At 45.4% G+C, this 27,352-nt stretch overlaps 1 protein-coding gene across 1 annotated transcript in view; it reads left to right on the forward strand.

Annotated features, from left to right (window-relative positions):
- LOC144763503 (uncharacterized) overlaps nucleotides 1–27,352 on the forward strand; it is a 556,338-nt gene that overhangs the window by 327,710 nt on the left and 201,276 nt on the right. The gene's annotated exons all lie outside the window — the stretch shown is intronic.

A 27,352-nucleotide genomic window follows, 5' to 3' on the forward strand; every position in this document is an offset into this window, starting at 1 on the left:
ATTAGGGAAAGTTGCTTGGCGGTGTGAAAACTCAACGCGGACACATTTTTTTGAAAAATAAGTTGAGTTTGTTTCTTTAAGAATTAAACATTGAATCAAATGGTGACTCAAAACTACAATTGCATACAAAATAACATTTTATTCATAGTGTAGCTAGCTTAAATTCATGGAAAGGGTTGTTGTAAATGTAAGAAGAGAACAATAGAAAGTGAGAGATGGGAAATGAAGAGGCATATCAATTTCATTTTAAAGAATAATTATGACATTATGACAAGGAGTGCACAGCGGACAGGAGCGTTTCGAGCTCGCTGCAAAGCTTTGATTTTATAAACCTTTTTTCTTCCTTTTAGGTTGTTTTAGACCCTCGTTTTCATCTCCCCCTTACTTACACATAAATTGTGTCTTCACCGCCGCTTGGCGGGCTTGGTGCCTGGGGTGGGTCGGCCATCTTGGAGTGGGTTGAGGTGAGGTTGTACATCGGACAGCGCTTCAGTGCGCATGCGCCAGCGGGGGAACGCCTATTTAAGGCGAGTCCCCGGTCTCCCTCCCCCCTGACAAGGAGTGCACAGCGGACAGGAGCGTTTCGCGCTCGCTGGAAAGCTTTGATTTTAAATACCTTTTTTCTTCCTTTTAGGTTGTTTTAGACCCTCGTTTTCATCTCCCCCTTACTTGCACATAAATTGTGTCTTCACCGCCGCTTGGCGGGCTTGGTGCCTGGGGTGGGTCGGCCATCTTGGAGTGGGTTGAGGTGAGGTTGTACATCGGACAGCGCTTCAGGGCGCATGCGCCAGTGGGGGAACGCCTATTTAATGCTCCTCCCCTAGCGTAGCGGGATCGTGTAGCGGGCGTGTCCTCGCGTGGCCGGAGTCGTGCCAGAGTCCTGCCCGTCTGCGCCCGTCCGCGCTAGGGACGCGCGGGACGTCGCGGGAAGCCGGGTAGTGGCTAGCATTCCAACTTAGTGTCACTATGCTGACATATTCTAGGGAAAGCCTGTATTCCATCGGTCAGGTTAGCCTTAGTTGTACCCTCCCGCCTGTACATCCGCTACGAGGCCCCTACCACTGCCCTTGTAATGGTTGGGCCCTCGGCCCTCCGAGGCCCCTCCCTCGGAATAACCTTTCAGATGTTCGCCGCATTAGAGATCTCCCTTCTTCTTTGCGGATTCTGAACCTGAATGTCAGGTCAGCTCTGAAACATCATCAGAACATCTATGACCTCATTGAGGAGGAAGCCCCGGATATATTTGCCATTACTGAAACCTGGCTCCAGGAAGCGGATACTGCTATTTCCAATCTAGCTTGCCCCCCTGGCTATTCTATGCACACCTTGAATAGATCGTCCAGAGGTGGGGGTATAGCTCTTATAGTTAGGTCCAGCTTTTCCTGTGTGTGGAGTGCTCTTAATATCTCCGGGTGTGAAAGTGCCTTTTTTAAGGTCTCTGTCAGCCCTGAGTTTACGCTTTCCGGGATGGTCGTTTATCGTCCGCCCGGCAGCGATGTGGTGTTTAGAAATGCTTTCCCCGACATCGTTGGCCCTTTGGTTGCAGATTGCGCCAACTTTTCCATCATGGGTGACTTGAACTTGCATTTCGACACCCTCTCAGGTCTGACAGTGCGTTCCATTTCCTCTGACCTGGAGGCCTTTCAGCTCTCCCAGCTGGTCTCCCAGCCTACCCATACGGGGGGGCATATTTTAGATCCCTTTTTTACCAATCTGCCGGAGACTAAAATCATTTCTATCTTACCGGTAGAATGGACAGACCATTTTTTGGTGTCCATTTTTTGTCCTGTCTCAGCCACCCTCTTACATCTCTTCGGCTGGACGGGTCCCTAGGAGAGCCTGGAAGAAACTTAGGTTAGAAGACTTTCATCTTCTTCTACTAGAGGAGCCGTTGGGTCCTTTGACAGACGTAGAAAAGGGGTATGACCTCTTTTGTTCCTGGATCACTAGGGCCCTGGACTCTCTGATACCTATTGTATCGACTAAAATCAACCCTAGAGAGTCGAGCCCCTGGTACAATGGCGCCCTTCGTGCCTTGAAGGGAGCCTGCAGACGAGCGGAGAGGGCATGGCGGAAGACCTATGGAGCCGATTTAAAAGCTGAATACGCCAGGTCTGTTAAGCTCTACCATCGGGCTATCTGTCGAGCTCGAGCGGCTTTTTATGCCGCAGAATTCCGGAACAGCACTAATCCGTCAAAGGCCATCTTCAAGGCCGTAAAAGATCTTATGGCAAAGCGGACTACCTCTACGATCGTGAGTTCCAACTCCCACTGCGAATCCCTTGCCTCTTATTTCTTGGGGAAAGTCCAAGCTATTTATCGGACATTCCCGTGTATTGGGTTCGGTCGGGAAAGTTCCAGTGGGACATCGCATCAGACTACTTTGCTTTCCTTTCCCCCTCTTACCTCGGACGGGTTTGACAAACTTGCGTTGCAAGTCAAATCTGGATCTCCATCTGATCCAGTAAGGCCTGTTCTCTTTCGAGACCAGACCTTTATGGGACGCTCAGCTGTGCGTACCCTTGTCAACCTTTCCTTGGAATCGGGAGTAGTTCCAGCTAAGTGGAAGCAAGCTGTGGTGTCCCCAATCATCAAAAAGCCCTCCTTGGACCCGTCCAAGCCTGAAAGCTACCGTCCCATCTCGTTGCTACCCTGGCCGGCAAAGATTACAGAGGCCTATGTCAACTTGGCCCTGTCAGAACATCTTTTCCGGACCAACGCCCTCGATCCCACACAAAATGGCTTCCGTGCTGGGCACAGCACGGAGACCGCGCTACTTGTGATGGTGGAACATCTCCGTGCGAGGTTGGATGCTGGTCAAACGGCGGCGCTGATATTGTTAGACCTTAGCGCCGCCTTTGACACGGTATCTCACAGCATCCTCCTGCACCGGCTTGAGGAGATCGGCATTGGCGGCCAGGCGTTGCAATGGTTCCGCTCCTTTCTCGCTGATCGCTCCTTCTGTGTTGACATCCCTCCCTTCAAGTGCAATTTCCAACCGCTGGCCATGGGGGTTCCGCAGGGGTCCTCGCTGAGTCCCACGTTGTTCAATCTTTTTGTGAGACCGCTGGCTGATGTCGCTAGGCAGTGGGGCCTAACTTTGGTCTCATATGCCGACGACACACAGCTGGCGGTTACTCTCAGCGGGGACGCGGAGCATGAGGCCCCTAGGTTTCAGTCTGGACTGAAGGCGGTGGCTAGCTGGTTGACAGGCAACTGTCTCCAGCTTAATGGCACTAAAACAGAGGTGATGGTTGTCGGAAGGGGAGTGGAGCTGTGGGGTGACCAATGGTGGCCTTCAGAGCTGGGACCCACTCCGACCCCGGTGTCGGAGGTGAAAAATCTGGGGGTTTGGCTGGATGCGGGCCTCACTTTTGTAGGGCACACCAAAAAAACAGCTGCCTGCTGCTTCGGTTTGTTACGAGGCTTGAGACCTGTTCTCAAGTTCTTCGATGCCCCGACCAGGCAGCTGGTGATCCAGGCAACTATCATCTCTCGCCTGGATTACGCTAGCTCTCTTCTGGCTGGGGCTAATCAGGCTGAGTTAACTCGCCTGCAGCGGGTTCAGAACGCTGCGGCCAGGGCGATTGTTGGTTTGCCCAGATTCTGCTCGGTGGCTATTGTCCTTCGCTCCTTACATTGGCTCCCTGTAAGGAAGCGCATCCTTTTTAAGGTCCTGTGTCTTGCCTTTAAGATCTTGAGAGGTATAGGCCCAGAGATTTTGTCTAGTTGTCTCTCTTTCTATGTCCCCACCCGTACCCTCCGTTCCCAGGGCCTGGCCCTCGCTGTGGTCCCCAGATTCAAACTCAGCCTTATGGGGGGTCGTTCTTTTAGTGTTAAAGCTGCATCAGCTTGGAACGCCCTCCCTGTTGAAATTCGTCTGCTTGAGGACCTCTTGACCTTTCGGAGGGCTATAAAAACATTCTTGTTTTAGCTGCCTTTTTTACATCTTCATTTTCCTGTTGTGTTATGTTTCTCCTTGTCTCTGCGCCGGGACGCTCCTTGGCTGGAGTATCTGTGCGCATAATAAATCAATATAACATAACATAACATGTCATAAGAACTGACTTTCATGCAGTTAAATGAACTAAGCAACTACAGTCATTTTATTTAAGGAACGCTGTTATTTCTCTTAATGAAACCTAACAATTGCAGTGGTTCGCCACTCATTTCAAAATGGTGTTAAGTCTTATTCATGGTAATTCAGCTCAAGACCATATTATTTCATGCACAATTTCAATAATTCATATACTTCATTAGCTGAGTTTTGAAGCTAGTTCTTTATTCATGTTCACATTCTTCTTCTTTATTATAAAAAGGGATAACCACAGTAGCCAACGTGTTTCATCCTGCTCGACTTCTTCAGGGCTCTATTCACAAATGAATTCCTATTGAAGATGGTACTCATATATAACTGGTGAACCTCTATGAGAGGACTTATCCTTTCGAGTCCTGTGATGTAAATGTGTTACAAAAGTTACCAATTAGATCTTGGCGCTGAGAGTGTTGTCTTTGCTCATTGATGTGTGTTTTTCCATAACCTACGAATGTGGTTGATGAAAACACTGGGGAGGAGACCACATGAGTAGACAGAACGTCTAAATACAAGAGGGACGGGAGGCACACAAAGGTCAATATAACATATGATGGGAGACAGGAACATGGAACAACGGACAACCAGCGTCAAGGTACTGGTGACTCCTGTCCACCTACAGCTCAGACCGTTGCCCTGGCAGACATTCATGCAATGTATGAGACCGACCTGAACAGTTTCCCCAATTACATTCTTTTGGGCCTCCCCAATGCACTGACGTATCCCCTGGGGAAACGACCTTTGCCACTACTCCGGAACAACGAGTTCCGGAGTCACGCAAGCCAAACAACTACATGCCCGAACAATGACTTAGCCTTAACCACGCATGGTTAAGGATGATTCGATCTAGTGTTTGGGCAAGGCAGAGTTCGGAGGAGCGTCACACAGGAACCAGTAAGAGGGGTTTGTGGGGTTGGGGAGGGGGTCATGTATGTTTTTTGGGGATGTGGGGGGTTGTGTTCGTTTTTTGCGAGTGGGTGGGGTTCGTGGGGGTGGGGTTGTGTTAGTTTTTTGGGGGTGGAGAGTTCATGGGGTTGGGGGGATTGAGTTAGTTTTTTGGGGGTGGGAGGAGTTTGTTGGGGTGGGCGGTTCGGGTTAGTTTTCAGGGGGTGGGGGGTCGTGTTAGTTTTTTGCAAGTGGGAGGGGTTTGTGGGGTTGGGGGCTGGTTGTGTTAGTTTTTTGGGGGCGGAGAGTTCATGGGGTGGGGGATTGAGTTAGATTTTTGGGGTTGGGAGGAGTTTATGGGGGTGGGCGGTTCAGGTTAGTTTTCAGGGGTGAGGGTTGGGTTTAGTTTTTAGGAGGTAGGGCATTGGGGTTACATTTTAGGGGGTGCAGGGTTCGTTTTCAGAGGTTGGGAGGGGTTGGGGTTAGTTTTCAAGGGCGGGGGCTTGGGGTTAGTTTTTAGGGGTGGTGGGTTGGGGTTAGTTTTTACAGTGTGCAGGGGTTGAGGTTAGTTTTCAGGGGGTTGGGGTTAGGTTTTAGGGGGTGTGGGGGATCGTATTTGCTTTTAGGGGGTTGGGGTTAGTTTTGGGGGGTGCGGGGTGGGGGAGTTGGGGGATCAGGGCAGTAGGCGGTATGCATTTTTTTCCATGCATGCCGTTACTGCAAAAAATCGTGGCAAAGGAATGCGTGGTAAAATAAATCGTGGTTTAGACGAGGTCATGGTAGCGACCTCATTGTTAGGGCAGTCGTTGTCGAGGAACTCATTGTCCCAACATACAACCGTGGGAAATACCTCTCCCTATTCCAGCGATAACGTAATGAGAGTCATAGTGTATGCTCACGGGCTACTCATAGGCAGGGCCAGACTGGCCGTAGCAGGCCTCAGGCGTTTTCCTGGCAGGCTTAAAGGGGGGGTGGCCGAATTTGGAGCCGTTTGTGCTGTTTTTGTTACTGGGGCCGGTTTTGCAGCAGTGCTGATATATTGCCCCCAGTAACAAAAGCAACAGGGAGGCTGGTCCGGTAAAATTGCCAGTGGTGCCCTATGTGTTCACAGTCCGGCCCTGCTAATAGGACCAAATTATGTGCTCTTGAGCTATCATATTTGTATCATTCCTTTGCACCTGTTTGAAAAGATTAGAATTACTTAAAATAAAGTTAAATACTGATAGCAAGTATTTGATAAGAAATCTCTCCTAGAACCCAGCACAGTATATCTAATGTGTTTACCCTTCACCCACCCCAGGAGGAGACTTCTTTCATGCCCTAGTCTCATAATCCACTAACGTTTTATAGTGGGAAAGTTATGTACCTTAACACTGTCCTGCGGTACAGTCTGTTCTGCTACTTGACCAAATTTATTGGCAACATCTCTGCCCCCTTAGCTGTCATTAGATGAGAACTGTAAAACAGACTTAATTACAAGCAAGGACCACTAGGGACCTGGACAGGCTCAAGGGACACTTTTCATGGATGATGATTTAATCCTGGTTTTGTAGTTAGATAAGGGATATTTGACAAGTAATGAGCCTCTGAACGTCCTGGACGTCTTCGTCCCAGTAAAGTTTACCCTATGCTCTTACATTAATACTACAATGAAGATATATAGAAATGCAAAAACTCCAACATTTCCCTTACCGCTGGAAAAAAGATTTCAGGAATCAGTTGTATGTTTCTTTTTTCATGGACAGTAAAACAGTTAAATACTTAATACTGCCCTTAACACTGGTTCACCTGCTCTTCTTATCACTAGTCCTGGCAATTAAATTAATTTGGCGAATTTAAAAGCTTTTGGGCAGCCCCTGTTGACTTTAGTCTCCTCCTCTGCTGGTTCAGGGCAGCTTTACTTTTAAGTTTTCACATTTCACTGCTTTTCTAAAGGTAAACATGTCCCTGAAGCTGTTGTGTAAGGACCATCTGTGCTGCATCTTCTCCATGGATATTAAACCCAGCTCTACTTAGTTTTTTACTGTGAACAGGGGTCTGCGTAGAGATTCACTGCTAGTCTCAGTTTGTCTGATAATCTCCAAATTTTTAGCAATCAGCCTAGAAAACAGCAACAGCTACATGTGTAGATTTCAAGGGTCACAGGTGATCTGTGAGTCGTACATTGAGAAACCCTTCTCTAGATATGATTATAGGCTACTAAGAGTTATCTTATTGATAATACCCAGGGTCACTCAGAGTTCTGTTCTTGACAATGTACAGATTTCCTAAAAAAAACAGATTCACTAGGAATGTGTACATCACAATAACAAAACCTCATGGAGCTAAACATGTGACACCACCCAGATTTATTTGATTTCATGGCTGCTGTGTAAGATACAGAGATCCTTTGAAAGTGCTTCTCTTAATTCTGTTCTGCCAATGATAACACTCAGAGGTTTGTTGTATACAGAACTCATACTTACGCCTCCCATTGCTCTGATCTTTATAAAGCCAAGTTATTCAGACCTCCTTTATGCACAATAATGCAATAATAAACTGTAATTTCTTCCGTCTAGCATGCATGCCCGACATCGGTTTGTAGGCAATGTATTCTTTTTTTTTTATATTTCTTTTTATTAAAACAAGGCATCAACAAAATACAGCAGTGCATATGATAGAAGAGTGTCGCTCACAAATGCAATATATAGTGCAAAAATAATGGCGATGGAGGAGGGGGGGAAAGGGAGCACAGGGTGCAAATGACAGGTAGATTCATAGGCAAGGATCATGGGGAAAGAGGGGCGTCAAGTTCAACAATTGCAGGTGGTGTACAAATATTCCCTCTATATTGGTTCCAAGGTCCCCAAATACTGTTCCACTTTCGAGGGCGACCCCTAGCCAGGTAAACAGTTTTTTCACGTAACATACACCAATCCATACTTTCTTTCCATCCGTCCATCGTAGGTGGCCTTGCAGACCCCCACAGCTGTGCAATATTTCACTTTGCAATCATGACCCCAAGAGTGACCCATCGAATTTGTGCAGCGTTTAGCTCTGTAGGCTCCCAAATATTTAATAAATATCTCCTAGCTTCTGGCAAGAGCTGCACACCCGTCACTTCCTGCAGGGCAATGTATTCTTACACACAAATTAAAATCATCTTATTCAAGTCAACCAATAAAAAGTTCAAAGTCCAATCCAATAAGGTAGCAAAATATACCACAGTATCCAAACATATGCCCCCCTAAACACTGTCTCCTTCACCTCCTGCATTCAAACCACCCACATCTATCACCCTTTCTGTCACAACCATGAACAAGGCGGCATTCAGGTGATATGCCACCCAGAGCCCACATTCACTAGATCACCTCCGGCCTTAAAATTCAGTTCAGACACACTAAGAGCTCTGCTCTTCATAACCCTCATAACTCTTTTAATAATACAGACTCACTCCCAACTGTAGATTTAACAAAACAAGGAGATATTCCTTGAATAATACAGTTGTGTATAGATCGCCCTTGAAAAGACTCTCAGTCACTAAGAACAGGGCTGGAGACTGTTCTGTTACGGTCTGCTGGCATAGAGCCAGTGTCAACTGTACACAGTTGCTCATAGTGTATAACATCCACAAATGTGTTTCTAAAGGTATTGTCAACGATTGTATTTATTTCATACTGTATTTTTTGTTTTCAGTTCTCTGTTCCTCAATGCCATTTCCAGGAATCTACAAACTGATCCATTTAAGCTAATTTTAAAATGCTAAGGGTGAGTATCATTTGATGTTCAGAATACAAGGTGCTTTTGTTTTGAAATAGAAGGGTCAGGGTTTTCCTCTGGTTCTCTGGTAAATGGTTGGCATGTTTGTCCTGGTCAATCCTTGAAATTAGTACTTGGTTGATGGCGGCATGGCTGTTAGTCTATTCTTTTTAGGTTTGTGGCTGACATGGGCTCTTTTTCTGTTTAGCATTTGTCATCATTTGGCAGATTTGTGTGGATCTTTAAAAAGCTATATTTTTGATGCAGAATGTGTTTCACCTCCTCAATGGCACGATGCATATTTATCTCACATTCTCATTGGCAGTGATGGGGACTCTGCCTAGCTCTGTATGCCTTGGTATTTTCTACCCACTCTATTGAGGCAGAGGTAAAAGCATTTTCTGGAAATGCCAAGCAGATGACTTTGGTTTTGCTACTGAAGGCAATTACACAAAAATAAATAACAATCTGACAAGAAACCAGTCTTAGCTCACCAAATACATACTTAGTACCATAAAACAATCACCAACTGAATTCAGGACTTTCTTGTGTGGGTTGTTAGAGACAACTTGCTGGCAGTGCTGCACAAATGTTGTTCCGCTTGGTGTCTTTTTGGCTCCTCCATGAATGTCTCTCTGGATCTGGTAGCTTCTCTATGTCAGGGAAGAGTTTGTCTGCATGAGCAGGTTTGATGGTGTTTGTTAGTTGATGGTTACATTTTGGTTGTGTGCAGTAACTAATGGTTTTGGGTCTTGAGGGCCTTTGCTTCTCTGAAATTTGAGGGTTTGCTTTCTGCTTGGCCTTGTTGCTTGTTAATGGCAGTTGACATGTTTGGGTCTATCTTGGCCCTTGTGCCTTCTTTACATGGCACACTGTTCGGAGTTGGGCAGGCTAGGTAAGGCCAAGCTTCTTATGAGAGCCTTGAGTTTAACCTGAAGACTAACCGAGGGCAAGTACTGGTTGCAGAGAATAGATGCTACCTTCTGAAAGCAGCCAATGAGGTGCAGAAATGTAAGCTTTTGGTAGTTTAGACCAATTGAAGACATTGCAATGTCACAATATTGGCTGATTTTAACATATACAAGTGGTAATTAATAACAATGTATGAACATTAATTCTATGTATGAAAAGGTAACCACTTTTCTCTTTAATGTTTCAGAAAAGGTGCTGTTTTTCTCAATGTGGTTCCCACATGGTCCAGGATGGAAGTAAGAGCAATCTTTTTTTCTTCCTTGGAATTAGTGTTTATTTAAACTTCATTGAATTTTGTTAAGCTATGAATAGATATTCAAGGCTGTAATCCACTGGTGATGACCAATAAAAATAACGCGATTAGGGATTCAATGTTTAATCAAACATTACAATTCCAGTACCTAGTGCAGAAGAAACTTTCACAGGCACTAAATGCCAGTGGTTAGCTTAACAAAGACACCTGCTCAGGTAGATAAACAGACCCTCTCCGTCAATATATGATGTAGAAAATCCAACATAAAGCATCCAGTTAAAGGAAACTGAAGATCAATAAACACAATTACAGTTTCAACATGGAACCTCTACACACTCTTTGAAGAAAAGGAAATTAATTAGCACCAAACATTATGGAATCTTTTTTTTCCAGCCGGAGGTATAGGAAACGTATCATAACTGGTAACCAATGTCAAGAGATTCAACCCACTCTAAAAAGCAATCCCCTGTAATCTTCACCTGTCCAAAAGGATTCTTTTCCCTGTCAGATTACAGTCAAAGGCATTCTCTTGAGAAGTTTTCCTAGGGTTCCATGTGGATAGGTTTGAAACTCCCTGATCCGGTATGATTTCTTACGCAGGACACTTGTGACAAAAGTCCGCTGAGAGGTGTTTTTGGATTTGGATGTTGCTCACCAGCACAGTGCTAGAATCTGTTGGGTGTCAGTGATACAGCCAAAGTAATAATTATTTTCTCTGGGCTTGTGACTGTTTCTGTGACCCGGCCATGATACTGGTTTGTGATAGCTGATTAATAGCCATGGGGTGCACCCCAGTGGAGGGAGTACCTACAAGCTCTTCCTATGTACATTTGTGAAGTCTTTCATGATTGGGTCTTCTCATTCCTCTGATTGTATGTGTGATTACTCATTGGGTATGAAAGTGGTGACGAACCTCTCAATGTGGGTCTATATAAAACCCTTAAGGCTGCAGGATGATCAAGAAAGTTTACTGGTAGTTAGAGCTGCTGTCTCCCTTTTTCCATCTCTCCCCTCTGGACTGTTCTCTCATTTATACCCACTCTCAAAGGAGAAACCATTGCAGAGCCAGGTGTATGTGCCTCAGTTCAAATCACAAACTTTAACAACGTATTAAAGTTCCTTTGTGTTAACTTCTGTAGCCCAGTGTGTTAGCCTATGTCTATCACCAAAGTTGCATAGTTAGGGAGACCAGAGCAAGACAACTTGAATGCCACCCTTAAAGGAGTAGGGAACATACTCTAGAGCTGAGGTGAATACTTTTTTTCTGCTGCAACATGAAGAAGAGAATGAGAATGACTCTCTGGAATGTAGAACATATGACTTGCTTCAGCCCAGAGTTCAAATCCAGCTGCCCAGTACACTGAAGTAAGAATCCTTGTTCAATAGACACTACTGAACCTGGAGGACTCCAACCACTGCCTAGCCTGATCAAGGTATGACCAGTAAGCATTGGAAAGGATAGAGAGTGGAGGTGCATTAAGGTGAACCACTAGCTGAATATCTGCGTGTTCGTGGAGATTTTTTACATTTTCGCGGAGAGTATCCACCCTGACCTTATGCCTGCTCCACCAAGCCTGGTCTCTCCAACTGCAAGTCTTATGAGTTTGATGACTCTGCCTGGAACCATCCCTCATGTAAAATCACAAGTGCAGGAAACTGTGTCTCGAGGGCCATAATATCCATCTGAAATTTCCTATCAGTCTTTGGAGCCAAAGACATTCAGAAGGCACTGCCAGTACCGAAGCAACATAACCTTTGTCTTCCACCTGCAAACTGATCTTTGAACCTTCCCTGCCTTTATGAACTTTGACTTTAAAAGCAGAATCCTCAAAAGGAGGGTCCTAGCAACTCAATGAGATTGCAATAGAATATGTGTTTCCTGGCTCCAGAGGCAATGGTGATAGTTGTCAAAAAATTTCACAGGCCCTAGAGATCTGTACCAACATGGAGGCTAACCTTAGATACGCATTCTACAGTCCGTTCAAAACCCGAAGCCTACAGTATCTTCAAATAAGGCAGATAAAGGGCTTATTCTGGGAACATATTTATCAAGATACCAGAGACCCACATCCCCTCCCAACATTATCCATTTTATAAGATGTCCCTCTTGGCCAGCCTGTGTATGTTAAGGTATCAAAATGTCAGAACTTAGCAGTACTATATGTCCTCTTAGTTACCAGCTACATGGCTGGAGCTGTTTAAAGTCTCAATCTTCTATGATATTGGAAATTATTTCTTTACCTTAAGCACTTTCTACCAGATTGTTGGACTATGGAATGAAATGTCTTGTACATTGCAGATCAATGTATCTCTTATCTTTCAAGCTTTAAACTCCACCTATCTGCCCTTCCCTTAGCAGTTGGAAGCCCTTAAAGCCGCAGTATTGATCTAGTAAACCTCAACACAGTTAATGTAGAGTCTTTAAGGCATGTTTACTCAGTTATGAAATACAAACATGGCCTGATGCACAGAGAAAAATAGTTGGACATCAGAGCAAAGTCATGATTTGGGAGTTTGGTTGTGAAAAACAATGATGCCCAGTGGGACAAAAGAACACGGTGCTTGCTCAACATTCAGTTGATCCTACAGTGCATGAGCACACTGGCAGATTCACTATAGAATGAGATCCTTTCTAGGTACATGGGGCTTTCTAAATATGCAAGGTTATGGTCCAAGGAAAAGGCTTCCTGACAAAACCATACTCTTACTGTTTTACAGATTGCAAATTGAGTATGTCTTTGTGTCTTGCTGGTTTTAAATTAAGAATCTAGAGATTCTTAAAGTAAAATACTTTTCTGGTGAGATACATTGATCTAAAAATTCAGGTGCATAGAAACATCTTTTATTTGGGGAATTCAGCATGCCATTTTTTCTGTATTTTGCCACAGTTCCAAAGATGAAGCATCTGAAAGAGATGGACAGACCCACAATCCTACAAACACTGGATTACTGTGCCACATGCTACCCAAATAGAACGGCCACCTCCTGTTGTCGCTATTTGGAGTATTTTAAGAAAGTAAGTCTGGTCATGCAAATACAGCTCTGACCACCACCTCCACTCGCAGAGGGTGAGAGAAGGCAAAGGTAAGAACTGAGGAAGTAGGCTTCTTACTCTTGGTATGAGCAGTCATGTTTAAAACCATATTTCTTTCTTATTTCAGCTTGTATGGGAGCAAAGACTGGCAGTGTGGGAAATACATCTACTTATCCTCCAGCGCGAGACAGTTGACTACAAGAACATTGTGTGCATCTCGCAAACCTCCTTAAAGTTCCTGCAGCAGCCGGTATTTTGCCTGAAGCAAGTTGTGACAAGTGTGGACTGGTATGAGGGAAAAGCATAAAGCCTGTTACCGGCTGGATTCCACTCAACTAGGTCATGTTTTTAGCATTGTCAAATTCTAATAGTTTATTTATTAAAGAGTTTTCTATAGAGCTGGCTAGACCTGAAGGTATCAGAGCACTTTACATCATTGTCAAGGCATTATCAATCAGTAACAATACAATATACATAGAGTGAGGAGAGTCAAGTCAGTGTTTAGTCTTTGGGCGAAAATAAGATAGAAGGAGGTGGTAGTTCCAGAGTGAGTTTGATGTTATATCCTGGATGGTTGAGGTGTTGAATGAGCAAGAATTCTATCAGATGTCTTTTGAAACTCATGATGAAAGAGTTAGTTCTGATATGTACTGGGAGAGAGTTCTAGATTTTGGGGGCATTGTCTGAGAAGGAGCGAGAGAGGGCTTTTTGTTTATGTATTCTAGGGGGATGAGGAGAGGTGTATTGGAGCTTCTTGGGTTTCTTGTTTGGCCTGCCTTTGTGAGTTTGGATGCGAGGAATGCTGGTTTACCAATGTGCACAACTCTGTGGGTGAGGCAGGCAGTCTTGAAGCAACAGTATGGTTCGATAGGTAGCCACTTTAGACTATTGATTGCGTGGGAGATGCGGTAGAATCACTTTGCTCCTGTGATCATCCTTGCCACTGAATTAAGAGTGGCTCTCAGAGGGGCTAAGTGAGATTTCCGGATGCCTGTGAGGGTGGAGTTTCAGTAGTCCAGTCTGGATTGTAGCAGAGCTTGTGTGGAAGTTTTTAGGTCATTTGGTGGGAGGAAGGGCTTAATTTATTTAAGGAGTTTTAGGTTGTAGAAGGCACCCTTTGCTGTTGTCTTTATGTGAGTGCTCATGTTCAGATTTGAGTCCAGGGTGATCCCCAGAGATTTAGTGGAGTCCGCCAGAGTCTGTTTGCATTTCAGAGCATCTGGGTTATTTAGCGATTCTTATGTCTGGGGGAGCTGGCTGTGATTGGTCAAAAGGAGGATTTCCATCTTTTCTTGGTTAAGTTTGAGGTGGTGGTGTGTCAGCCAGTTTTGGACTTGTGTGAGAGTGGCGTTCAGCCGGCGTATGTCACCCAAAGCGGATATTTCCAGGTATAATTTGGTGTTAACTGCATATAGGTGGTAGGCAATGTTTGATTGTTCAAGTATTACAGTGAGGGGTTCCATGTAGATATTGAAGACTGTAGTATACAGTACTGAGCCGTGTGGGATGCCTTGTGTGATGGCATAAGCAGTGAAAGTTGAGTACTTTATTTTTTTTATTTGAGATCGGTTATGTAAAAATGACGAGAACCACTTCAGATCTGCGCCATCTTCTCTGATTCGCTGTTGTAGTGAGTTCAAAAGTAGTTTGTTGTCGACCATGTCGAAGGCCACTGATAGGTCTAGGAGGAAGAGCAGGCAGCATGTATCTGCATCCAGAGAATTATGTATATCATCTGCTATATTCATCATAGCTGTTTTATCCCTTGCTGAAATCGGATTGGTGGAATCAAATAGGTTGTTGCTGTCATTGTATTGATTGGGAGAGAACACACTTCTTAAAAGTTTTTGCCAGGAAGGGGAAGGTTGGAAACAGGCCTGAAATTGCTGACGTCATCCGGGTTTGCACCTGTTTTTTTTTTTCAGTGGGGGTGACCTGGCCCTCCTTGACACAGTCTGGCATAGTCCCGTTGATGAGAGAGCTGTTTATTATCTTGGTCCAGAGAGGGGTTATGGTGTGGTTGAGACTTTTAACAAGGGAGGCTGGAAGATGGTCTGCATAGTATGGGGAGGGTTTGGATTTTGCAATCGCCTTGTAGATGTCTTCTTCTGTGAGTGGGTGGAAAGTCTTCCAACTCCTGGGTGCTGTGTAGGAACTTGTGCGTTGGTAAAGACTGGTGATCAAAGGTAGAGAAGCCACTGATGGCAAGACCGGTGGGTAGGTAGAGTAGTTGCTAACCTCTGTGATGTGTGGGGGATTGCCAGTGGACATCTGCGTTTGGCAGCCTAGGGAGGGTTCGATCTTCATGATTTTATCATTGAAGAATTTAGCAAAGTTGTTGCATCTTTCTCTGGAGACAAGAGGGGCTTCTTTGGTAGGTTTGGGGGTTTGCCATTTGATGATGTTGAAAAGCTCTTTGTGGAGGTTTTTTGCTTTATTTAGCATACTGTGAAAGAGACACACACAGAGGGCATCTGGAAAACAGGCATTTGCAATGCAATAGGTCTTGCATTTGCTAGAGTTTAAGCTATTGGCATTATAAATGACAATGCCATTTATTTATCTGTTTTGAAAACCAACACATAAATAAAAGGCTTTCTCATCTACAATGTCAGTAGCTCAAACTCTCGCAAATGTGAGACCTATTGCATTGCAAATACTTGTCTCTATGTTGGCTGCATGCAGCCTACATTGAGAAAATGTAGAGTGCGCATGACTGCTTTGGTTGGCCCCCGGGCTGACCAAAAAAGTCAGGGAACTCAGAGTGTTGCAAGCCACTCCTGCCGACCCGGCCACCCCCACCCAGGCATAACCTCCAGCCGGCACCCAACCAAGCATATACCCCTGCCTTCTGCTTTCTCGCAGCGCGAGTAGCAGCAAATAAATGGTATTTAAAATACTGTGAGAAAGCAGTGGGGCGGTGCTCCAACGCCCCAATGGAGTGCCCACCACTGCACAGTAGTTATAAAAATATGTATTTACTAATATAACCCTTCTAGTACAACACAATATCTCATACATGGAGATAATCACAAAGCACACAATACTTAAGCACAGATATGACAGTAAGCAGCAATAATACACAGTGGGCCCAGAGGGGCACCAAACTATATACTAATAAAGTGGTATTAGAACCACAACTCGAGTCAAGACAGTGTCTAGAGGACATAGACTCCAAGGTACCACCCAAGGTGAGTAAGGAGGCATGCCACGGAGGACAGGTGCAGTGTGGGAACACAAACGCGTGCTCCGTACAATTCTATGAGAAAGTCGGTGTTTAAGATTTAGAGTTTAAGGACCCTTCCCAGTGGACTTCGAAGATGCCACATGGAAGATGGGAGGTTGGAGAGCCAACCCACCCATGGATACATCAGTACCAGAGTTACTTATCCCAGGAGAGCCGGGTGCATAGGTCTGTAGTGGTGTCGGAAACCGCAGTCGAACCCAATGGAGAGCTTTGAAGAAGTGCAGCTGCTGGAAGGAAGAAAAGTGTCCATTAGAATTATTTTTTTTTATTTTTTTTATTTTCTTTATTGAATTTTGTGTCAACAACAGGATCAGCAGAAATACAGAAATAAAAGCAATATAGAGGTTACATTTCACAAATAACGTAGCAGTTTCCACATTTGATATCAAATTCCGATCCAATTAGCAATTGGAGACCATAAATTCCTTCCGAAAGTTTTCTTTCTTATTCCCTTAATCTTATATAATGCAGTTTCTAAATAAAACATAGACAAAAGCCTCGTTTGCCACATTATGAAATTAGGTGATTCCTCATCTAGCCAGTGAGAGGTAATACATGAACGATATGCAGACATACAAATGAAAATAAAGCCTTCCTTTACATCTAAGCCTTGAAAATTCAGACTCTCTTCACATCCAAAAATAACCAATGATGGCATTACTTTAATTGAGATGCCTAAATTCCCCACAAGAAAGCGCTCTATATCAGCTATAAATTGGCCCAATTTGGGGCATAATGCAAACATATGAAAAGCATCCGCTGCAAAAATACTGCAGCGGTTACACTTTGTCCCCCGCCCAGAATTCCATTTAGCTAGTTTTCCCGGTGTATAATATAACTCAAAAACAGACATAAAATGTTGGCTTCTCAGAGATCCATTCAACAATACTTTGCCGGCAATCACCAAGCTCCTCTCTAGATAAACATTCTCAACACCTAGTTTAATTTGCCATTTACCAGCTCTAATTTCTAAATCATCTTCCACCTGTCCGATATAGGGGCCCTATTTTCTGCCGACTCTTAATGGCTTCAAATATTGTGATTTTTCCAAGTATAAACAAAGATTTAGAAATTTTTTGTACACAGAATCTTCGTACCTGAAGGTATTTAAAAAAGTCCAGACAGGGTATCTGGTATTTATTCCTTAGGTACTCAAAAGAAGCAAACTCATTTCCCTGAAGCAAGTCCCCAAGCTTACAAATCCCCAAGTTATGCCATCTATGAATCAACCTATCATGAAATAATTCAGGTAAAACAGAACAGTTCCTCAAAGGGGTATATATATTAATATTAGGGCTTAACCGGAATCTCTTTTTGATAATCCGCCATATAGCATACGCAGTCTCGAAAGTCTTAAATTTGTTTTTTTTATAATAACTGGGTTTGATGATCCGATTAAAGCACTGTTTAGCCTCGGTGCCCAGGAGCATCTCATAGATGGAAGGCATCAAAAAATCCTCAGTTGGATCTTCCAGGAGAATTAAAAAACCCATGTGCTGTAATATCGCAATCCAATGGTATAACTGAAAATTCGGGATGCCCCATCCAGCTTTCTCTCTAGGCAATACACACCTTTTAAATGCTCGCCGGGCCCCGTGATAGCCCCAGAGTAACCTAGAACACATTCTCTCTATTCGAACAAAAAACCAGATGATATCAAAAAAGGAATAGATCGAAATAAATACCAAAATTTGGGGAAAATGAGCATTTTAATCACATTACTACGCCCTAGAAGTGAAAGCTTCAGATTATTGATTCTTTCTAATATTTTATTGGAGGAGCCTATAATGGGATTTAAATTTATAGGAATCATTTCTTCCGTATTAGCAGGGATCTTTATGCCCAGATATGTAGCCTCCTTTTCAAACTTTAAATTTTCTGGTCGGCCAGCCACCGAATGAATAAGCTGCGTCTTATCGACATTCAATTTGTAGCCAGATAGCCGGCCAAATTCATCTGCTGACTCTACAATAATGGGTAATGCACTATTAATCTCTGATGTCACTATGGCTATGTCGTCTGCGTATGCACAAACTTTTAAATCCAAATTATTAACCTGAACAGGTTTAATTGCCGGGTTACTCTCCAGACTACTGATAAACGGATCGATGTACAGTGCGAACAGCAAGGGCGAGCAGGGACACCCCTGTCTCGTTCCTCTAGCTATCCGCACCCTCCCCGAGATCTTGCCTGAAACACGAATGACTACGGACGGTTGGAAGTACAATGACTTTATTGCACTGACAAATTCCGCCGGGAGTTCTTTTTTCCCCAAAACAGACCACAGAAAGGTCCACGAGACCCTGTCGAACGCTTTTTCGGCGTCCAACAAGGCAACGCCTACAAGAGAACAAGTCCCCTGTGACCAATCCAACAAAGATAGTATCCGTCTTATGTGATCTGTAGTGCCTCTACCCTGTATAAAGCCACGTTGTCTTGGAGAGACAAAACCCGGCATCAGATCATTTAGCCGGTTAGCAATTAGTTTCGAATAAGTTTTGCTGTCTGAAGGAACAAAAGTGTCCGTTAGAATTCAAATGTGGATTCTGGTCCAGGAGTACCTGAAAGCAGAGGGGACAGAGTCTTGGTCACTGGAGAGTGGCCAGGGGCTCGGTAGACGAATGCACACCGATGTTGAGTGCTTCAGGTTGGTTGAAGGAGTTCTTGGCTATGCAGCTGCGGGGACTAGGAGACGTCAAAGATGACCAGAAGCCAGATACAAGCTGTCCCATGAATATGTTGAGTGCTATGGGGTCGGTGTCCAGCGGGATCACCAACAAGCCTTGGCAACGGCAACCCACTCAAGAGGTCAAAGAAGTGTGCGAGGTGGACCAGCAAGGCCCAGGAGACTCACCAAGCACAGGTGAGTCAGAGAAAGCCTGGAGCAACCAGGGAAGCTCAAGTAAAGTAACGTTGACTCTCAAGTGGACCCACAGGCCGGAGGCATAGGAGTCGCGAAAGGACCTCAAGCGATTTCGCCAAACAACAGCCCAAAGAGAACCAGTGCAAGGAGGACAAAAGTCTCCGTACAAAATGGCACCAGAGTTTGGGGCTATCAATAGCCTAATGCACTTGTCCGGGAACAGTCAACAAGCGCATGCACTTCAAAAGTATGTGGTGCGCAATGTTTGGGTATTGCAGCCCTCATAAGAGATTCTGACCTCAAACTTGGTAAGAGGGCAGCTCGGACCTCAAGGGACGTAGGAACCCACATCCTGTGTTGCTGGGATCTTCGGAGTTTGTAGGAGCTCAGGAGCAGCAGACCGGTACTTCGTGATGTGGTGCCTACAGATGCAGGGGAGTGGGACACAAAGTTGGGCCCAAACAAAGTCCAGCGAAGTCCAAGTGTCCAGTCTGTCGAAGTTCAGCGGTTTCTGGTTTTAGAATCTTGTCCACGTCAAATCTAAGGACCTACAGCCATGTAAGCCCTTAAGTACCCAAGGGATTCAGGGGACCTTCCTAGGGGAGGGTCTGGACAATGGGGAGGATACTCCCCTGTCCTTTTTCCAGTTTTGCACCAGAGTGGGAGCCAACGGCTCCCAGGACTGGTTTGAACTGGACTATGCACAGGGACACCAAATGTGCCCCTCATGCAGACTTTCAGGCACTGGCAAGCGCACCCACCCATCCCCAATACACTAAATCCTGTCTGGGAGGTGATCACACCTCCCTGTAATCCTGTCTGGGAGGTGATCACACCTCCCTGTGACAGGATGCCTATTGTCCTGCCTTCCTCTCCTCGAGCTTGGCTCAGCAGCAGGAGGGCAGAAATGTGTCTCTGGTCGGGAGCAACCATTTTATGCTGTCCGGCACTAGAAGGCTTGTACCGTGAACACCAGGGACCCCACGAAGCTCGCTTCTGAGGGGTGGAATGATACCTCCCACATTGGTTACCGGTGTGGTGGTAGGATTCCAACATGTTTGTTACCAAACAGAATAGGGTTAGTTTAAGCAATTTTAGAGTTGGTCTTCACGCGGTCGCGTAATGCCACTCTATGTTAGCCTTTGGCTGCATTACTGACAACCCGGGAAAATGGACTCCGTAGGCTGCAGGGGTGTCCTGTTCATGCAGGGGCACCCTCTAACTTAGAACCAAGCACCCTGCCTTCAGGATTGTAAAGACCTGCTATAGGGGTGACTTATAGGTTTTAAATGCAGTGACCCTTAGATATAGTTAACATATATCTTTTGCAAGTGGTGCATGCATCAACTCACACAGGCTGCAATGGCGGGCTTCTAGTTCCATTTTGCATTGTCTCTCATGGGTGGCATAATACATGCGGCAGCCCATGGGAGACCTCTGGGGTAGCTATGCCCTGGGTATATATGTACCATATACTATGGTCTGACAAGGGTAGCCCAATATCCAATCTGGAGTGTACCTAGTACAAAGTATAACAGTTTTAAAGAGAAAGCAGATAGACTGGGGTCCTGATTAGCAGGATCCCGGTCAGACTAGTCAAAACAGTACTACATCCAGCAAAAAGTGGGGGTAACCATAAGAAGCAGATCCTACTTTCCTACAGTTACCCCCACTTTTTGCCTGGTGATAAGCTGTTATTTGACTAGTCTGACTGGGATCCTGCAAATCAGGACCCAGTCTATCTGCTTTCTCCCTTAAATTGTTGTGTTAGTACTTCACATATCCCAGATTGGATACTGTGGTACCCTCATCAGTCCCTCGCATATGGTATTAAGGTACCCAGGGCATAGGTACCCCAGAGGTCCCCCATGGGCTAAAGCATGCATTATGCCACCCATGGGAGACCATTAAAAATGGAGCTAAAGGCCTGCCGTGCTAGCACCCTTACTAAAGATATAGGGGGCATATTACCAAGGGTGGCGATATTGAATTATCGCCGCTTTAGCTGCCGTTTTCGGCCGCTAAGCGACGATAATTCCATTGGCCTATTACCAAGCTGTCGCTAACACCACTTAGCGACAGCTTGTAGGCGATAGCAAGCGGTTTGGGGTCCGCTTTGCATGTCAGCGATATTTATCGCTAATGACATGCAAAGTGGGCGTACCCAACAAGTTAGCGACTGAAAGCAGTCGCTAACCTCACTATCGCCTATTACCAAGAAAGGCGAAGCGATGGAAATATTCGCACTAAGCGCGAATATCGCCAAGCGCTAACGCCTGCAAATATCAGTTCTTAGCCATGTTATCCAATGGGAGGTGGATAACATGGCTAACAGCATTTGCACGCTAATGCGTGAACACCGCTGGTTTTCCAGCGATATTCACGCAAACGCCTGCAATATTATCGCTTTTGAGATAATCGTTGGTAATAGGACGTTATCTCAGCGATAATATTGGGCGAAGCGCGGCATTTAAAAAACGAACGCTAAGCTCAGTTAGCAATAAATATCGCTAACTGTTGCTAATATGCCCCTAAGTTTCCTATATCTAGGGACACTCAGCCACATGCATCAAGCTAAAATCCGGTCGCAAACGGGCAGATCCTTAAATTGCGATTGCATTTAAGTAATCCCAAATTGGGATTCCATAAATGTAATGCATCAAAGTAAAACAATTAGCGGTTTCGCTAAGAGGAGTAGCAAATTACCATGAAGTTGAACTTCATGGTAATTTGCAAAAACTTTTGTGCATTTTTCAAAGTTTCATGTTGCGCACACACACATGCCGTTAGGGCATGTGTGTGTGCGACATATGTGCACAGATCAATTTCAGGGGGTGCAACAGGGTGTCATTTTGACACCCTAGTACCCTGGAGGCCAATAGGAATGAATGGGACAGCATTCCATAATTGCGACTCGCAATTTGCGAGTAGCAATTAAGGAATGTGTAGGAATCGCTATTTTTATATCGATTTCTACATATATAGGCTTTTGCGATTCCTAAATAGCGATTCCTTAAAAATCGCTATTTAGGAATCGCAATTGCTTCTGTTGATGCATGTGGCTGACTGTACTTAAAACCTATAAGTCACCCCTATTGCAGGCCTTAGCAATCCGAAAGGCATGGTGCGTGGTACTAAGTGTGAGGGTACCCCTGCATGAGCAAGAAATACATACAGCCTATGGAGTAAATTCTCCCAGGTTGTAAGAGAAGCAGCCATATACCATTTAGAGGGGCACTGCATAGTTACGCGATGACCATCTCAAAACTGGCTGCAACAAATCAATCATGTTTGGAAAAGCCCTCCATTAGGCTCGTAGTGTTCCTGGTGCCAGCCTCCTATACCCTGACAGCACAAAATGGTTGATGCCGACCAGAGACACGATTCTGTCCTATTGCTGCTGAGCGAAGCTGAAGCAGGGGAAGGCAGAACAATAGGCATCCTGTCAAAGGGAGGGGTGACCACCTCCCAGACAGGATTTAGTGTATTGGGGCTGGGTGGGTGCACTTGCCAGCGCCACTCAATCTGCATGAGGGGCACATTTGGTGTCCCCATGCATTGTCCAGTTCAAGCAAGCTCTGGGAGCCGTTGGCTCCCGCTCTGGTGCAAAACTGGACAAAGGACTTGGGAGTAACCTCCCCCCTGTCCAAACCCTTCCCTGGGAGGGTCCCCTGAATCATCCCAACCCTTTCCTTAGGGCACTTAAGGGCTTACCTGTGGGTGGGTCCCTGGATTCGTCTAATCAATTCAGATTAGACACCACTTCTTCTTCTACCAACTGCCCACTCTGGACTTAGCTGGACTTCCTTTAGGCTCGACTTCGTCTACCTTCCAGTCTACTGGATTATCTGTGCCTGTGCACCATACAGGAACCTTCCAAGGCGTGTGGGCATCAAAGACACCTGAAGGAATATCCCTTGAAGTGAAGGAGCCACTTCCCTTCATTCGCAGGCACCACAACTAAGTCGACCGGTCTGCTGATCCTAAGCTCCTCCGAACTCCAAGAGGTTCTGCAACACAGGTGGTGGTTCTCCACACTTCATGAGGCCTGCCCTGCCCTCTCACCACGTTTGAGGCCAGTATCCCTCGTGGGGGCTGCAATACCTGAAACCCTATGCACCACATCAACTTGCAGTTGTATAGGCTTGTTGACTTCCTTCAGAGAAGATCTTCGGGCTCCATGTAGCCCCAACCTCGAGTGACCAGAATCTTTAGCCAGACTGTATTGTGTGCATTGTGGCCTGCATCTTTTGGTGAGCTGCTTGAGGTCCTCTCGCGACTCCAGTGCCTTCTGCCTGTGGGTCGATATGAGGGTCACCTTTGCTTCTTTTGGGCTCACCTTATTGCTCCGGGCATGCCCTGACTCCCCTGCTTGTGGTGAGTCCCCTGGTCCTTGCTGGTTCCAACATTGCACCTTCTTCGACTTTTGCATTGGTTGATTTTTCCAAGGCTTGTTGGTGCTCCCACCAGACACCAACCCCTCAGCAGTCGACATCCAACAAGGGACAGCTTGTGCATGGCTCCTGGTCTTCCTCAGCATTGCCTGGTCCTCACAGCTGCAGAGTCAAGGTCATTGTCATCTCCCCTGTAACATCCGACATCGGAGGGCCTTCGTCTTCCAAGTCTCCTGGTCACTCCTAAGTAACATAGACTCTGTACCCTCTGCTTGCAGGTACCTCTCATCTAGAATCCACCTTCGAATTCCACCGTACACTTTCTCCTTATTCAGCAGCGGCACTTTCTTGAAGTCCTCCATTATGTTCAATTTCGGTTTAAGACACCAATTCAAACCTATGCACCCATCTTCCCTGGTGTAGGTAACATGGGTACTAGGGTATCCACAGGTGCGGTGGCTCTCCAACCTTCTGTCTTCTATGAGGTTTCTTCAGGGCCCATTGGGAAGGGTCTTTAATATTTAAAAATCCAACCAAGACTTACATGTAGACTTGTACCGAGCACAGGGTCGTGTTCCCACACTTCACATGCTCTCCTTGGGGTTCCCTGTCACTCGCCTTGGGTGGTTCCTTGGGTCCCCAGCACTTCTACGTCCTCTCAACAATATCTTAACCTGAGTCGTGGTTCTTATACCACTTTCTTAGTACATGGTTAAGCCCCCCCAGGGCCCACTGTGTATTCTGTGCTATTTACAGTAGTTCTATGCAAAGTATTGTGTGCATTGTGTTTATCTCCGGGTAGGTAGATATCTAAACAGGTTAGAGAGTATTATATGAAAAATACATATTTTTATAAATACCTTGTGTGGATCTTTTTCACTTCATTGATACTATAAGATTGCATTCTGTTAAAACAAGCTGCTTTATACTCCGTATGGACTATGCCTGAAGGCTGCTCTCCACAGCTACCACTTAGAAAGCTTTCTAAGGTTGTCTTAGACCTCTTAAATCACCATTAGGGTTGTCTGGAATGGTGCAGGGTGCCCAATTACATAAGTGGACATCATATACCAGGCCAGCTTCTCACACTGTGGGATTCTAGACATTGGCTGGAGTCCCTTGGAACCCTGCCCACCCTATCTCCTCTGGTGAAAAATCTGGGCATTTTCAAGGTTATTAAACTCCCCATGAATCAGAACTAGAGTCACTGCTACATGCTTATCAGTTCTCAGATGGCTGAAAAAGATTCTTTGGCTGATCCCTTTAGCAGCGCAAAGAACGGTCATCCAGGCCCTAATCGTATCCAGACTATTGTAATGTGTTGTACCTAGGCGCTAACATGATTCCTGTTTCAGCGACCTTCAGCTGGTGCAAAATGTGGCTGCTCTTCCACTTACCAAAATCTGCCTCAGTCTCCCATCTGCTTCGGGAATTGTATTGGTTGAGGATCATCAAGCGCATTGAGTTTAAAGTATTGTGCTTTATGTTCAAAGCAAAACATGGCCAGGCCCGGACCGGGAACGCAAACCAACTCTGGCAATTATGTCGGACCAGCCTGGGGTGGGGAGTGGGTGCTGGTGGGAAACACTGCTGCTGTGCTTTTGTTACAGCGGGATGATTTTGCAGCACTGCTGCAAAACTGGCTCCCAGTAACAAAAACGACCCTCACCGGCCCAAAACCAGCCCAAACCCCTCCAGCTTACTGGGAAAATGCCCACTACGGCCAGTCGGCCCTGAACATGGCTTAGGACCTCAATACATTCAGAAACTGGTGGCTCCCTACCAGCCGACTCGCTCCTTAAGATCTTCAAATCAAACACTGTTCTCTGTACCGAGGTTTCGTCTAACCTACATGCAAGTCCGCTCCTTTGCATATCTGGGCCCTAAAGAGGTCTTCAAACTTTGGAATGCCAAGACCCCCCTGTCATAATTTTCAGGCGGAAGGACCCCCTCCTGACAAAAATGTCTAAACCTGTAGGCAGGGCTACTGGAATTATGAAGCAGGTGAGGTCCAAATTATGCAACAGGCTTGACTAAATTGTGTGGAAAGAAAATGTAAATAATGTTCTATGATGCCACGTATTTGGGGATAGCATTGCTATATTATTTTGAAATTTTTGAAACACAGTAACACTGAGGAAAGATTTTACCCCATCAGTACCAGTTTATAACCAAATACAGCAATTAACATCAGAAAGATGTCTAGTCAACCTTTGTGAAGGGCCTCCCACTGCGCAAGGAATCCGTGCTACCACATTAGAAGCTCACCTGGCCCTGGCCGGGAGCAGCAAGGGTCCCTTCAAACCTTGGCGGTCTTGTGCAGAGTTAAGCAGTTTACCCATGCCCCTTTCCTCTCACCACCTCTCCTCCATCCCTCTCTTCTCTCCTCTCCCAACCCCAGATCCCTCTCTAACTTTGCAGGCCATTTTCTTTCACCCCTTTTTACAACTTCTGAACTCTCTCCATTCAACCTCTCACTTCACCTTTTATCACCTCTTGCCATTCTGTTTTTTCATTGCCCTCATCTCTAACAGCCTTTCGCATTTGTCTCATGGCCTCTCTGGCCCGTCACCTCGCGTGCACCTCAGCACTTCTCATTCACCTCAAGTCTCTCCATTCAAATTTTTGTCTATTTGTATCTTACACCTCTCCAGTCCCCCCATTCATCTTTCACATCTCCCCTTTGTTCTTCCACACCTTCTTGAACCAACGTCCCTCTCCCCTGTTACCTCAGCACCAGTGCCTAATTTGGGCAGGTGGTTTCCAGTGCTCCGCACTGGCACCTAATTATGCACTCTGGCACTATGAAAGTCTTCCACATGGTGGCTCTGTCGGTGTAATTTAGAGATGAGCAGAACAGCTGTTTATTAATTCAATATACACTAAAAATGATAAACTCCTGACACTCATGCTTATCGCTTTGGGGGCTTGAAATAGTCTGAATAGTCACACTTGTACAAGTGTTATGGCTGGTAGTTGCTAGATCCATCATCTCCCTTAGGAACATCATGAGGCTTGATATTTCGGCCTGTGAAATTGGTTATCGAGGGAAATTGTGTGCCAGCTGTTCATTTGGGTCTGAGATAAACATAGGGGTTGCCTGGTGATGTTGGAGAAGGGTCGGTTTGATTGTCAATCATATGCAGGGTGGGTTTTTAGAATCTTACTGATGTTGTTGATACCCTTTGATACTGTAGCAAGTTGACTCTCCAAGTGAGTTAAACGATCGATTTTGCCGATTGTGGATATATAGTTCGATGGAGATAGTAATTTGAGTTGACTTCCTATGCCGAGTTAGGCATTTTGTCATGTCTCTTGAGGGCGTACGTTTCAGTGGCGAGAGTATAGAGGTGTTGAGGGTTGAACTGTCATCTCTGTGGGGATCTGGGCTCTATCAGCCTGATTCATCATTCTCCCGTTTTGCGAGCCCCTAATAGCGATTCATAAGGAATCGCTATTAAGGACTTGCAAAACGGGATTCATGTAGGAATTGCTAAATAAATAGCGATTCCTACACATTCCTTATTTGCGAGTAGCAAATTGCTAATCGCAAATAAGGAATAACTCCCCATACATTCCTATGGGCCAAAAGGCCCATAGGAATGATTGGGGAGTATTCCTTATTTGCGAATAGCAATTAGCTAATCGCAAATAAGATAGCGATTTAAAGGGTGCCAGGGGTGTCCAAAGGACACCCTGTAGCACCCCTTAAATGCAAATTGAAACAGGTGTTGAGCACACACATGTCCAAAGGACATGTGTGTGTGCAACATGCAACTTAGAAAAATGCTTTTAAAAGCATTTTTCTAAGTTTTCGGTATTTACCACGAGGTTTTGATAGAGATCGCGGGTCACCTGACCAATAATTTCACC

The sequence above is a fragment of the Lissotriton helveticus genome, chromosome 6 (genome assembly GCF_964261635.1).
Source record: "Lissotriton helveticus chromosome 6, aLisHel1.1, whole genome shotgun sequence".
Classification (NCBI taxonomy): Eukaryota; Metazoa; Chordata; class Amphibia; order Caudata; family Salamandridae; genus Lissotriton; species Lissotriton helveticus.